Genomic DNA, 15,021 nt, shown 5'->3' on the forward strand with positions numbered 1-15,021 from the left:
GTCTAGTGGAAGGTGTTCCTTCCCTGACAACCATGGGGTTGAAACTAAGTGATCTTTAATGTCTCTTCCAACCCACACCATTCTATATTCTATGATTCCCTGTCACTACTTTATCAATCCTCATGCAAAATTTCTGACCAGGAACTCCTAATCTTCAATACTTCACCTTCACCTTGTGCATATTACATTACTCAAGTACATTTTCTGATTCTAGCAATTAACTTTACAAAACTGGATTTAGCTGTCTGTAAACAAATATTTACACATTAAGAAACATCCTCTACCCTAATTTACAAAAGAGCTACCTACCTGCATTAAAAAAAACATAACCTACTTTATATGGATAAGATTCCAATCTAGGCAATCAAATGTTAAAAAACACCTCAAGAATATATAGGCTAATCTTTCTTTTAAAAGTTTTATGATCAACAGAAACAAGTCACTATAAACTTATTTCAAACTACATGGGTCACCTTTTAGCATAAAAATACATGTTAGTAAAACTAGCTGTAGATGTAAAATGACTTGATTGCTTGTTTCCAGTGATGAATGATTTCTCCATATATATAAAAAAGACATATTAATTTCATTTTTGGAAAGGGTAAAGGCTAGACATGCAGAACTAGGGCATTCTCCTTATTAAATGCTATATTTTTGGTAAGCAACTAGAAAGTTAATGAAGACTCTGAGTAACCACCTCCTTCAGAAAGTTCCATGAACTCATTCCAGGAGTTTATAAAACAGCACATTTTAGAGCATAGCCCATGGGTTATGATAATATGCCATCCACAGGTCATGTTCGTGCCTGCTTTTAATCCAGCACAGCAGACTGAAATAAAGGTGTGTGACTGATCTGCTACCAAAGGGCCCCTTTTTCAACCAACATTATTAATCTTCTCTTATAACCCTGGCTGAAGTATTTCTGAAATTCCACATGCAGTGACTTTCCATCCCACTGTGTAACAAACAAATACCTCACTGAAACGTTTGTATTCTTACACCTTTACAGGATTTTTTTCTTTAAAGCCCTTGTAGGATACATTCTTAGGGTAAGATTCAGCTCATTTTACTTTAGCTATGTGAAAATAGGTGTCTTGCCCAAACTAGTCATATAGGCTTGCTTTGTAGTCAGAGGACAGAAGTATTTATCCATCTCTCCTTGGAGTATCGGATAGGGCTGCTGCTCTAGAGGACATCTGAATAATTGATTACAATTTCTATTTCAAAGATAGAATAGATACTTTATTCATTGTAACAATATGGGAGGATCAGTTAAGCTAAACTGTTTTGGGAGACTACATAAAGGAATTTATTATTCAATTGTTTGAATTCTAAAATTAGAGGTATTAAGCTCATCACAAAAATAATCTGACATAAAAAGGTTAGATGTGATTCTAAAGATAAAACTAAAAGAAAGACCTACAGGTAGCTTAATATACACTGATTTAGGTTTTCTTTGAATGTGGGCAGTCATGATTTCATGGAGCTCTATTAATTACTCCACAGTATTACAAAACTCTACACTATACCATTTGGAAGTAAAGAAAATAAAACCAAACCACTAAAGAAATTCTTGACTAGTGCTTCAACTTTTCAAAGTCTTCTTCCAACAGTTTCTGCTGAGACTTCAGCTATTTCGAGGCATATTTAAGACCACTTCATTTTGCATCTTAAGGAAAAAAAAACACAAGTAAGAACCTGAAAAGGCTCAACACTAAATTGAAAGAACTATTTTCAGCATTTAAGACTTTTAATTACAAAATGTGTGCTACAGTAATTATATCAACGAGCAAGTTGTTGAATAGTTTCCACAAGGAACAATATTTGATGGAGATGCTATTTGATGCTCTTCTGCTTAATTAGATTCTTCTTCTGGCATGACACCCAATAGAGAAGTAGCCAACTTATCTCCTTCAGGGGCTACTGGGTGGAGAACCCCTGAGTCTGACAGTAACTTGATGTTATTGCTCCTAATGCCCTTGAATTTAGCTATCAGCATGGGTGGAAAACTCCTGTGAGTCATGACAAAGCTCCAAGCTCTGGTAACTTGGGAGCCAGAATAGAAGACCGCTGAGCAAGGAAAGCAGTACATGATTATTTCCTTCTGATGAGACCAAGGTTTATCAGGGTAGTGGAAATCTGGGACAACACCACTCTGGTATGAAAACAAGTACAATGAAAGCTAGCACTGGCAGTGTTTCCTTGGCACTGTGTTAGCCACTCAGCTGGCAGGAGCTGAAGGTGGAACTTAAAAGAGCTGCAGGATACAGGCCAAGAACTATGAAGACAATTTTCAGCACAGAAAAATGGTGAATTTCCTATAGAGTGCAGGTAGAAGGGATGTTCCAAATTTATCCTAACCAATTGCACATACTGACTATCTTGGCAGGTATCACTTTAAAATATGAGATGGAGAAAGTGCTTTTAGTGAAATTAAAAACTGCATTATCTGATGACCAGGACACCTAGTTTTACTTTTTCCTTTGACTCCACTTTGCACTTTCATGCTTTTTAACCATATCATTTTCACAAAATCCAAGAGCACAGAACTGTAACAACATTCAGTCATCACAGAAAATTTCAGTCTCATTCATTCATTACAGTGCTTCCCAGAACTAGTGTGCTAATCTGCCTAAATTAAACGCCCTTCTCTGAACTGCTCCCTTTCCCAAAAGAACTGAGCCTGCCATTAGCCAAGCAGAGAAATTTGCTGAAAAGGCTCCTCTTTTTTTCTTGCCTCCACACAGTAATGGGAGTGAGCAGCCCAGGACTGTCAGCAGAAGCTTGGGTTGTGACCACCAGGCTCCAAAGCCTGTCACAGGGTGCGCTTATTTGGGAGAGGCCAGATTGTCACGTATCAGAAATATTTCCCCCAATTTTGTTTTAAACTACTAATTTACTTTACAAAACGAGAAAAAGGATTTTCACAAATGCTTTGCAGCTTAAAGAATTCGCTCTTTTGTTCTGAAACAAATCACAGCATTTCTTTCAACATTGCACTAGTTTGTTGCCTAAGTTTACACTGTGCTTTGAAGACATTCTCAATCGTCTCTCACTTGAAGACACAGTTTAATGAGTTTTGGAGAACAGTTTGCAGTGTTGTGCTGTCTACCTCCGGGGAAAAGCAGAGCACTCACTGACTGACAGGAACAACTCGCTCTAAAGGTATGCAGTCAACTTGCTTTCTGTGCTTTTTGCCTGAGCCCCTCTAAGTTTTATAGAATGACATCATCATCATTTTGGAGCCTCACAACCATAAGAAAATCCACTATAGAGCTTTAAAGCCACTTCCCTTGCTGCATTTTCTAATCTTGTTTAGAATAACAGAAAGCTATTTGCAAGAAACTACATTCTGTGCTGCACCTCCAACCTTTTCTGTTAGGAGTGGGAGAGTACACAAAGTAAACCAACCCAGAGACATTGCTGACATTTTAGAAAGTGAGTCAGGCAAGAGATTAAGATTTCAATTTATAACACTTCTGTGTTTTCATTATAAAATGATAAATAAATCTAGCACAGCAGGGAATGTAAATATTTTTGCAGTTGTTTACACTGGGGAAGAGGAAAGGAATTTAACATGCAATTAACCACTTAGGTGATTCTAGATAGGTACCATATGGTCTTCGAATTACTTAAAGAAAAATATTTCACTTTTATTTATAGACTATTGATGCTTTTGAGCTGCTGACAGCAAAATCATTGAGAACTATTTATTCTTCACTCTCTTCTCTCCTCCCCATGAAGTGACAGGGGGGAAAGGGGACATGGGAGGTAACAAAGAACACAAGTATCAAAAAGTTGTATGTCTGAGCTGCATTGCTCTGCAATTCTTCAAACTGGGATTAAAAAGACATAGATACATAAAAAATGATTCTATATTGTGTCCTTTGACCGTGTCTGACAAGCTGAGAGGCAGTGTTAATTGTACATATTGTAACTAGTCTTGGAAGTAAAACGTTAAGAAAGATACAAGCAATTTCCAAACATGTCTTTCATGTTGTAACACATAACTACACACATATATGTAGAATGCAACACACACATCATTCTCTTACCAAGTAGGCATTTTTATTCCTGCCTTGCTTTAAGCATTCGTAAGCCAGAGAAAACTGGACTCAGATCATTAGCTTCCTTTGGGTACAGACTCACACTGAAGCCCAAGGTTTTTATCCTACTTTACCAATTAAAGCTAGTTTTAATTACTGACATACTCTAAATCATGAATGAATGCTGCTTTATAAGAACCTCCTATCAAAAATAAAATATATTAAGCAATATTGTAACTGCAAAATGTATTTGTCAGTGCAATTTAATCATGTAATGTTCTACACTGGAAGATGAAATTTAAACTCATTTGCTAATTTTTGCCAGTCTCATTCCAGACAGGATTTAGTGGATCAGGATACAAATCCTGAATCTGTGACAAACTTCAGTATTATCTTGAAGAAACCACTTCTCCCCTCTCTCAGTGTGACTGCTACCTTCTGTTAAGCAAAAGTGATAACAGATCCTCTTCCTTGCTCTTTTGTGGTCATAAGGAGGAAAATCTCATACTGCACTTGAAGCATGCTTTGTTTCAGGACCTGTGTTTATGGCAACAGCAGATTAATTTCTATCTATCCTCATCAAATAGTGCTCCAGTAGAGCAATCCTAGGAGAAATAAAAGGATGTGCGACCTGTGAGAACAGAATTATGTAAAACTAGAACAAAGGAGCCTGTGTTTTTATATATATATCTACCTATAAAAGATATAAAGCACACACAGCTATTAAAAATGTTACCAGGAGATGCGACTACTTCCTGCACTGTTCCTTAAAACACTCTACTATAAGGCAAACACTATCTCTAAAGTATATTTGAGTTTCATAGGGCTAACACATGCAAAAAGAATTTCCTTAAAAGTTCTTCATATCTTATGATATCTGTAAACACTCTGCTGCTGTAGATAGCTACCCAGTGAATAGTGTCGTATTACCACTAGAAACCAAATCTTCACAGTATTTGCTATCAGTGTTTTCTTTATCATAAAATGAACTCAACTCCAGAAAGACAGAAACCTAAACAAACCATGAAGGGTGACTTTAAGAGCTTTTTAAAGTCCCAGCACCTACTCTAATACTGACCTCAGCAGGGCAACAATCTTTTTGAAATAGCTTTTTGCTATTATTTGTAGAACTATTCGCTTCCCCAGAGTTCACTATGCACTCCTTTATTAATCTTTTCCTCAGATGCAGACTCTTCAACTTGATTTTGTAGTATACTTTAAAAAAGACTTATATGAAAACTAATCCAAGGATTTGCAGATTGTGTAAATAACTTTGTCTTCCGATATGGCAAGGAAAAAAAAATCACTTTGAAGACGTCAGACAAACTTGGAGAGTTCGAGTAATGACATAGGACTTCATCTCTCTTCAAAACACTCAAGAGAGTGGAACATGAGCAATATCAACGCCTCTTTAAGTAACTGAAAAGAGAGAAAAAGTGTAAAAGCAATATTCTATGAAGGCTCCCTGCCTTCACTATGAAATTTACGTCTCTGTGACCCACAGTAGTGGTTTCTCTCCAAGTCCCTATAAGGCACATCCTAGACCTACTGGGTGTCTATTTTGCTCTTCAACAAATAAGGGGAAAAGCTGACAACAGTTTAAAACATTAGGAACTAACCATAATCACATGCTGTAAATCAAACCATTCTTCCCTTCTACTATCTGCTCACTCATAAGAAACAAACTATCACAGTCCAATTACACTGTTTTTTCATTTAAAAAATCAAAACACACTCGTGTGCCCACCAATGTCCTCTTTGCTAGCCACATAAAATCCCTTTCCTCAACTTTACTCACAGGTCCAAGTTTCCAAACCTATTATCTTCCCAAATTCTCCTCTCTGCTTCTTCCAGTTTCTACATCTTTTTAAGAGGTAGATGACTACTACAGGACACAACACTACCCAGTGCTAAGTCCCCAATACCAAATACTAAACTAGATTTAAAACACAGATATTATTTTCTTCAGCACCATCCCATGAATAAAAGCACACTCTTTCAGATGGAAGGGATCTACAGCGGTCCACTAGTCCAACTGCCTAATTCAGAGCTCAAGGAAGGTTAAAGCACGTTGTTAAGGACAATACTGAAATAACTGTTCAACACCTCTCCAGGAAGGCTGTTCCAGTCTTTACCACTTTCTCAGTAAAGAAATGCTTTCTAATCATAGAATGGTAGGGGTTGGAAGGGCCAGTTTAAACCCACTATGCACAGCTCTTATGTCATGCCACCGGATACCAAGGAGATCAGCATATCCCTCTCCACTTTCCCTCCTCAGAAGAGCAATGAGGTCAGTTCTCAGCCTCCTCTTCTCCAAACTAGAAAAGCCCAAAAAACCCAAGCCTCTTCTCACAGGACAATCCTTCCAGCCCTCTCACCTCATTTGTTCCCCTCCTCTGAACACGATCTTCCTGCAAGGTCTGGCCTTGTTTCCAGAGGTCGCACAGCTTCTTTCTCCTCCTGAGTTTTATGAGGAGTTCCCTGTTCAGCCAAGCTGATCTTTTGCCCTACTTACCTGACTTACAACCCAACTGTTCAAAATCTCTGGTCCATTTTCTTTATTTCTGCCATCTTTGCAAATTGAAGGAGCTTCTATAAATATTATCAATTCTCATCAAATCGTTAACAAAAATGCAGAACTTCTGCAATTCCTGGACAGACTCCTGGTGATTTTAACCTAAAATGTCTCGGTCTGAAACCAAGCTTTCACCTTCTCTCTTGGCATGTTTTTCACATGTTGCCTCAGCCATAACTCCATGGTTTGCTAATGGAATGACAACATTCAAGTGCCAGAAAGCTTGGTAAACCTAGATTATGCTACCAACTACTTCCTTCTTATTCCCAAATTCAATCAATTTCTTAAAAAGAAACACAGATTTTCCCATCTCAGATGGTTCTTATCAAAGCTATGGTTCTTTTATTGACTACTGTTCTCAAGGTACTTATAAGCTGCTTAATAACTAGTTCTACTAATTGTTAACTGGCAAGTCTGAATGATCAGTCTACAACTCCCAAGCTCTCTTCCTGTTAGAAGAGTAGCTATCCTAATGGCCAGGAGTGGTAATTCCTCCAGATCAGTGACTGCTTCAACAAACTTAAATATTCTGACAACATATAATTAAATTATTCTCTTTCTTTTCTGGAGGAGGTTCAGGGCTGACCTCACTGCTGTCTATAACTACGGGAAGGGAGGTTGCAGTCAGGTGGGGGTTGGTCTCTTCTCCCAGGTAACCAGCAACAGAACAAGGGGACACAGTCTCAAGTTGTGGCAGGGGAGGTCTAGGCTGGATATTAGGAGGAAATTCTTGGCAGAGAGAGTGATTTGCCATTGGAATGGGCTGCCCAGGGAGGTGGTGGAGTCACTGTCCCTGGAGGTGTTCAAGAAAAGCCTGGATGAGACACTTAGTGCCATGGTGTAGTTGACTGGATAGGGCTGGGTGCTAGGTTGGACTGGATGATCTTGGAGGTCTCTTCCAACCTGGTTCATTCTATGATTCTTTAATATTTCAGTTGTGTTTCTACCCATCTCCAAAATTGTATGCATTAACTCCTCATACAACACTTAGTACTTACTACAAATTTACCTTTGTTTTTTAAATACTAGGGTATAGTCATGTCACATTTCTATTTTCTCTAACATTTGGGTTTTTTTTCTATCTAACTCTCCTCTTGCTTCATTAGTAGTGATAGAACTTTATTACCTTCACTATTTGCACTTTGTCACTCAGCATTTCCAGCCTTCTTGTTCTGAGTTCTTGTGTTATTTTAGGAATTATTTCTAGTTAAATCAACACTTCTGGTTTTTATGATCTTAGTAAGGTCTTTAAAAGGTTCAGTCCATTATTATAATTTTTTTTTCATCAGGACAGTGTGTATCTCTGGTTCACTGTCTTTGGTTCAGTGTCTCCAATAACTGCAAAATCATCACATTTAGAGATCTTCCAGCTACAGCAAATAACTGGCACCCTTCTTCTTTCTGATACATTGCTTTAAATAATTACTGACATTGTTTTGGGTTTAGAGCTGCTCAAAAATTCCACAATTCTACTTTGGACTCAGTAGAGCTTACCTTGTCTTCTGTTTTTCACACTTCTCTATGTTTTCCCTTTTTCTACTAACCTCCGCTTCTCAGATATTCAGATGTAATGGCAGTTTTTCAACATCTTATTTATTAGTACCATAAATTGTACTCCCTCATCCTCAATTCAGCAGTTGTAACTTAAAAGTTGTTTGCTAACAGCACCAACTCCACTTTTTCAGCTGTTCTTTTTCATTTCCTCTAACCTAACTTTCAGTTTTGCTTAGGTTCTAAAGTTACATTGGTTTAATTTAATAAAAGTAAGAGAAATTAGGGAGGATTTTAGCTAAATGTGAAATTAAATCAGTTTAAAATTTAATTGGCAGCCATTACTTAGCCTTCCTTACCAATAATTTCAAGATTTATGTTTGCCACTTGAGTAAAGCTTTCAGAATTCAAAACCACTTTTACCTTCAGAGGTTAAGGGTTATCGTTTGTTTATTTTAAGACAGCTGCCTCATCGCTTGCCCAGTCTGACTCTCTACTCTTTTATATGGTGTTACTGGTACACACACAATATGTTAAACTGGACTGGAGTTACAACTGCACATGAGTCGTCACTCTAAAGACCTAACAAGAAACCCAAAGGTAACAGATGTCACAGCAACACAGATAGCAGATGCAATAACAAGATATTTCACTCAAACTGCCAGCCAGCCTTCAGCAGGCTGAGGAACAGGCCTGTTAAAAACAATCTCTCTTCCTTCACTGCAACACCACTTCTAAGAGTAATCACAAATAGTACAAGATGGTGATACAGAAATTCAGAAATCACATCCTCTCTATTTTTGTCCTCTGGCTCACCTAACACAATTAAGCACAACATCAGGTCACTTTCAAGCTCTTAAGAAAAGGCTCCTATGAAGGTAAAATAGGCACACAGCTGTTCAACCCCAGGCAACTCTACAAGCTTGGGGAAGAGTGGCTGGAAAGCTGCCTGGCAGAAAAAGACCTTGGAGTGTTGGCTGACAGACAGCTGAATATGAGCCAGCAGTGTGCTTAGGTGGCCAAGAAGACCAACAGAATCCTGGTATCTACCAGGGATAGTGTGACAAGCAGGACCAGGTAAGCAACTGTCCCCCTTGTACTCAGCACTGCTGAAGCCACACATAGAATACTGGATTGACTTTTGGGGCCCTCACTACTAGAAAGACATTGAGTGCTGAAGCATTTCCAAAGAAGAGCAACAAAGCTGGTGAAGGGTCTTATGAAGAGGAGGCTGAGGGAATTTGGGTTGTTTAGTCTGAACTGGATACTTGAAGAAACTTCTTCACTGAGGAGGTTCTCAAACATTGGAATAGGCTCCCTAAGGAGATGGTCAAATCATCATCCCTGGAGGCGTTTAAAAGACTAATAGATGTGGTGCTAACGGACATGGTTTAGCACCAGACATGGCAGAGTTAGGTAACGGTTTGACTGGATGATCTTTTCCAGCTGCAACGATTCTATGATTCTTTTGATCTCAGCTGTTGTTCAGCAAAACAAAAAGAGGGGTTGGGCACATGGTGACAGTTGTTGTAGATACTATTTTTTTTTCTCTGCAGAGAAGATGGCTCTCTACATCTAGTGACACCAACTCCTTTTCTGCTGACCAGCATCCCAGTTACCTTTCTGTGTGTCCTATTTAAAAAATCCTTGTGTTCTCAGCATCCACAGCAAGCCACATATTGCTGCAGTGCTCAACATCCTCTCTGAGCAAGCACTCCAAATAATAGGTTGCATCTTTTCCATCGATTTCCTTTGTCAGGAACACGGCAGACACAATACTAGCAAGTTAAGACAAGGACCTAGGTGAAGCCTTCTGAGGTCAAAATCCCTGTCTGGGCAGAGTCTCCCCAGCTGCAGGAAGAAGACAAGCAATCACATTGGTGATACACTGTTTTTCATACTCTTCTTCCCTCTAGGGTATCTATAACAATGCTTGCCTTGTTTTCTGTTGGCTAGCTAAGGTATTTGGTGTCACAGGTGTTTTGGTCTCTCAAATCACTAGCAACCATAGGCCATTAAGAAGTTCTCATACTGCTGAAGAAACCTGCACTCTGGACAAAAGTACAAAGGCATATTTAAACCTGCAACCTGATGTAAAATTTTGGGCCACTCGTAGAGGTGGCCCTTCTGAACATTATAATATACTTAACATGCTAGAGCAAAAAAATGTATATAGCAAATTATTTAGTGTTCAAAGAAAATATCAAAAGGCCAACATGTTCCATCCTATCAGATGTAATTATAGAGATGTATGTGGGTTAATTTCAACACTGCACTCTGTAGCCAAGCAGCACACAAAAAATTCTTCTGTTTCTGAAAGAATAGCTCACAAGAGTGCCAAGTAATTTCAAAAAATACACAAGGGACTATTTGGCAGCGACTCGAAAAAGAACCCAGATTAACTATGCCTCCCCTCCTCAAAACCATTTTTCCTCATAGTTTCAATTAACACTGGCATCTCCCATCAAACTTCCAGATTAGAATGAAGAAAGGTTACAATGCCAGACAGACAACTAACATGCAAATCCATGGTAATTTTTTATTGATATGAATTAGTGATTCTTAAAATATTTCACCAAGAAAATTCAGGTATGATGATTTTGGCAGCTGGTACTTATTGTAAAACCACTTCATTATTGGGAGCTCTTTCCTGTAACTGCAGGAGGTTGCAATCTCCACTATCACTGCAGAGCCTGTTTACCCTGTGTCTCATTTTTCGTTACGATATTGATCCAAAACCCACAGCAGGAGATAGGAATTATTATGGTTGGCACAGGGCTAACAATGCCATATCATTAAGTTTTGATGACTGTCTCAAAAGAAAGTAGTCTTCAAGTCTGAACTTGGGGGACGAGCAGGGGACTGAGCAACAGATCATGGGGAGAAACTTTGATCATGTCTCAGGTTGATCAAAGGGCCACCTGATACATTTTAAAAAGTCTCTGTGGGCATCCTGGAGACAAAGGTAGAGGAGACCAAGGAATGTACTCTAAAAGCAGACAGTGTTATCAATTTTAAGTCAGGCCACAGGAAATGGAAACTGGCTTCACAAGAGATGAGAATTAAGCTATGATTTGAAGAACAGTATGGAACAAAAGCAAAGTACTAAATTCCCCACAGTGCAGGGACTTTAGCACCAAGTATATTCGGGAAGAAATGGCAAGAAAATGCATGATCATTGCTATTTGGTTTATCTTGCTTTCTTAGAAGAGTCAAAGGGAAAACAGATTGCTCTTCAAAGGTAACATAAAGACTCAAGAATCCAGCCTGTACAAAATTTCTGTTCATTTTCCAAGCTCAGTAACAAATCTCCTCTGGCAACAAAACCACCAGACATTACAAAACCAGGCAAATACATTTCCTTGCCCCCTGCCTGGCAGACATCAGCTTCTGGATTCAGTAAAAGAGCAAGGAAATCCAAGTAGAATTTCATTCTCCAGAAGCCAGCAGCAAACCCTTTGGTACTTTCAAACAGATGAGCAATGACCAGCCAGAAATCAAGATCTACATTCTTCAGGAAAACAGTGTCTCAGGGAGTGCTGCTTCTCTGTGCTTCAGTCTCTGCAGTCTGCTCCATTCTTCCTTCCTGCCTTGCATGTTGCACTGCCTTCTGCAACAGTCTGTGTCAACACAGCCAGTGCAAATACCAGAGCATGCAGTGCCAGCTGCCCCAGTGCTGGTACATCTTGTATGAATGGCAAATACAGGCTTTGACAGGATTTACTTCCCATTATCTCTCCCAGCACTGGCACATATGACATGATATCTGTTGAAGATACTTTGTAGTACTTTCAAGTAGACATTACTATAGAGATACAGCAACATTTACCCATTAGGTGTAGTTTATGCGCCTCCTTTTTATAGTACTGTAGCAAAAAGAAGCATATAAATTGTCCTATTATCTGAGCTGGGCCTCAAAGACAGAAATCCATTTGCTTCAGACATACACTGTGAGTCTATTTCAGAAAAAATGAGTCCATGCAGTATGACTGAACCACAAATATGTTCAAGAGGATATTTACTAAGTTTATTTGCCTGTCAAGAGTAGTAAGAGGGAATTAAAGTTCATCAGGAGGAGACAACAATGGATGCTTGTTCAGCCCTGACAGACACATTAATGCAGTTAAGATCTTCACTAAGAAATAATTACTTCTACCCAACATACACAACCCTGACTTTATCAGTTCATAATTTAATCTCAAGCTATGGAGAGCAGCTAAAACACAATTAATCAAAATTGTCTGGGGACAGAGTGGCTGGAGTGCAGCCAGGAAGAAAGGGATCTGGGGATACTGGCAGATAGTAGGCTGAAGATGAGCCAGCAGTGTGCCCAGGTGGCCAAGAGAGCCAATGGCATCCTGGCCTGAATCAGGAACAGTGTGGCCAGGATGAGGGAGGTTATTCTGCCCCTGTACTCAGCTCTGCTCAGGCCACACCTTGAGTCCTGTGTCCAGTTCTGGGCCCCTCAATTCAAGAGAGATGTTGAGGTGCCGGAACATGTCCAGAGAAGGGCGACAAAGCTGGTGAGGGGCCTGGAACACAAAACCTATGAGGAGAGGCTGAGGGAGCTGGGGTTGTTTAACCTGGAGAAGAGGAGGCTCAGGGCTGACCTCATTGCTGTCTACAACTACCTGAAGTGACATTGTACCCAGGTGGGGGTTGGCCTCTTCTGCCAGGCAACGACCAATAGAACAAGAGGACACAGTCTCAAGTTGTGCCGGGGGAAGTATCGGCTGGACATTAGGAGGAAGTTCTTGACAGAGACAGTGATTGGCATTGGAATGGGCTGCCCAGGGAGGTGGTGGAGGCACCGTTCCTGGAGGTGTTTAAGAAAAGATTGGATGAGGCACTTAGTGCCATGGTCTAGTTGACTGGCTAGGGCTGGGGGATAGGTTGGACTGGATGATCTTGGAGGTGTCTTCCAACCTGGCTGATTCTATGATTCTATGAAAATGTGCTGTTCTCTCTGCCAGCCCTATATGCACCTAGCCAAATGGCAGATTAAGTTCATTTTGTATTTCAATGCCTAGTCATGGAATTAAAAGGAATATATTCTCTTCATTATAAGCCAAACAAATAGAACATTTTTTTCATCTAGACTACAAATTAAACTGCAATATATACCTTAAGTTTGCAAGAAAGAGCAGCAAAGGGCAGAGAGCCAAATTACTGATACTAAATTACAGAGCACTGACACTGGGAGCAAGTGTCGATCTGTTAGAGGGCAGGAGGGCTGTGCAGAGGGACCTTGACAGTCTGGATAGATAAGCAGAGTCCAATGGGCTGAGATTTAACAAATCCAAGTGCCAGGTTTTGCACTTTGGCCACAACAACCCCAAGCAGCGCAACAGGCTGGGGACAGAGTAGCTGGAGAGCAGCCAGGCAGAGAGGGACCTGGGCGTACTGGTCAACAGCCGACTGAACATGAGCCAGCAGTGCGCCCAGGTGGCCAAGAAGGCCAACGGCATCCTGGCCTGTATCAGGAATGGTGTGGCCAGCAGGAGCAGGGAAGTCATTCTGCCCCTGTACTCAGCACTGGTTAGTCCACACCTTGAGTACTGTGTCCAGTTCTGGGCCACTCAGATTAAGAATTTGGAGATGCCTGAATGTGTCCAGAGAAGGGCAACAAGGCCTATGAGGAGAGGCTGAGGGAGCTGGGATTGTTCAGCCTGGAGAAGAGGAGGCTCAAGGGCAGACCTTATCACTGCAGCCAGGTGGGGGTTGGTCTCTTTGTCCAGGCAACCAGTGACAGAACAAGGAGACAGTATCAAGCTGCACTGCAGGAAGTTTAGGCTGGGTGTTAGAAAGAAATTCTTCACAAGTGACTGTCCACTGGAATGGGCTGCCCAGGGAGGTGGTGGAGTCACCATCCCTGGAGGTGTTTAAGAAGAGACTGGATGTTGCACGTGGTGCCATGATTTAGTTCATTAGATAATGTTTGGTGATAGGTTGGACTTGGTGATCTCAGAGATCTTTTACAAGCTGACTGATTTTAAAAAGCAAACAAACAAAACAACTAACAAAAGAGACATTCTTCTAATGCAACTTTCCCTTAAGTTTTACTGAAATTTAGGTTGCATTGCACTTCTTGGCACACGAAATCTACATTCAATTAATGTGAGAAACACACAGTTGCTGACAATTCAGCAGTCCCTTCTCATATTGAGGCTAAGCTTATTAAGAGGCATTAGTCTTTTGAAGGGAATAGCTAAATTAATAAAATACTTTAAATGCAACAATACAGGCAGCCTAACTTTCAAAGCTGTTCTATTCACTGGATAACTAACACCTGTAGAGGAACAATGTAAAACACTTATAAAAATGGTGAGAAGTCACATCACACTCTGAAGACGTCCTGCTTCCACTTCTCCATCTTTGCCAGGTGAGAAGAGTCAGCAGTTTTAGAGTGCTGAAGCATGTATTTCCTAATGCCCTTCTCACAGAACAAAAGTCACATTTTTGCCAAGGAGAAAAGCGCATTTCCCCAAAAGCAGAAAGCAGAGACAGGATCTGGGTTTTCTGACCAAAGTGTTAAACTGATTTGGGCCATGCTCCAGCTGGGAATTTAGATCCAGACAGTCTAGGAAATCTCTGCAAACTGCACTTTTGGATGTCATGTGAAGTACAGAACAAACTGCACTATTAGTCATGAGGAAGATCAAAATTAACACAGCTCAGCAGAAGTCAAAGCTTTAACCCTTTCAGATACCATATGAAAGGATAAAAAAGTGATGTGCCAAAAGGTCACAACAGTACAGTGAGAAAAACTCACTTCCAAGCCCTATTTCATGCTGACTTAAGAAAACAGAAGAAAACCAGAGAATCACAGAATTGTCGTGGCTGGAAGGGCCCCCAAGGATGTTACTGCTCCAACCCTTCTGCCATGGGCAGGGAGGCCTCACACTAGAT

At 40.2% G+C, this 15,021-nt stretch overlaps 1 protein-coding gene across 1 annotated transcript in view; it reads right to left on the reverse strand.

The window, feature by feature from the left end:
* MIPEP (mitochondrial intermediate peptidase) overlaps positions 1–15,021 on the reverse strand; it is a 79,093-nt gene that overhangs the window by 11,919 nt on the left and 52,153 nt on the right. The gene's annotated exons all lie outside the window — the stretch shown is intronic.

The sequence above is a fragment of the Pogoniulus pusillus genome, chromosome 3, assembly GCF_015220805.1.
Source record: "Pogoniulus pusillus isolate bPogPus1 chromosome 3, bPogPus1.pri, whole genome shotgun sequence".
In the NCBI taxonomy this organism is placed as follows: Eukaryota; Metazoa; Chordata; class Aves; order Piciformes; family Lybiidae; genus Pogoniulus; species Pogoniulus pusillus.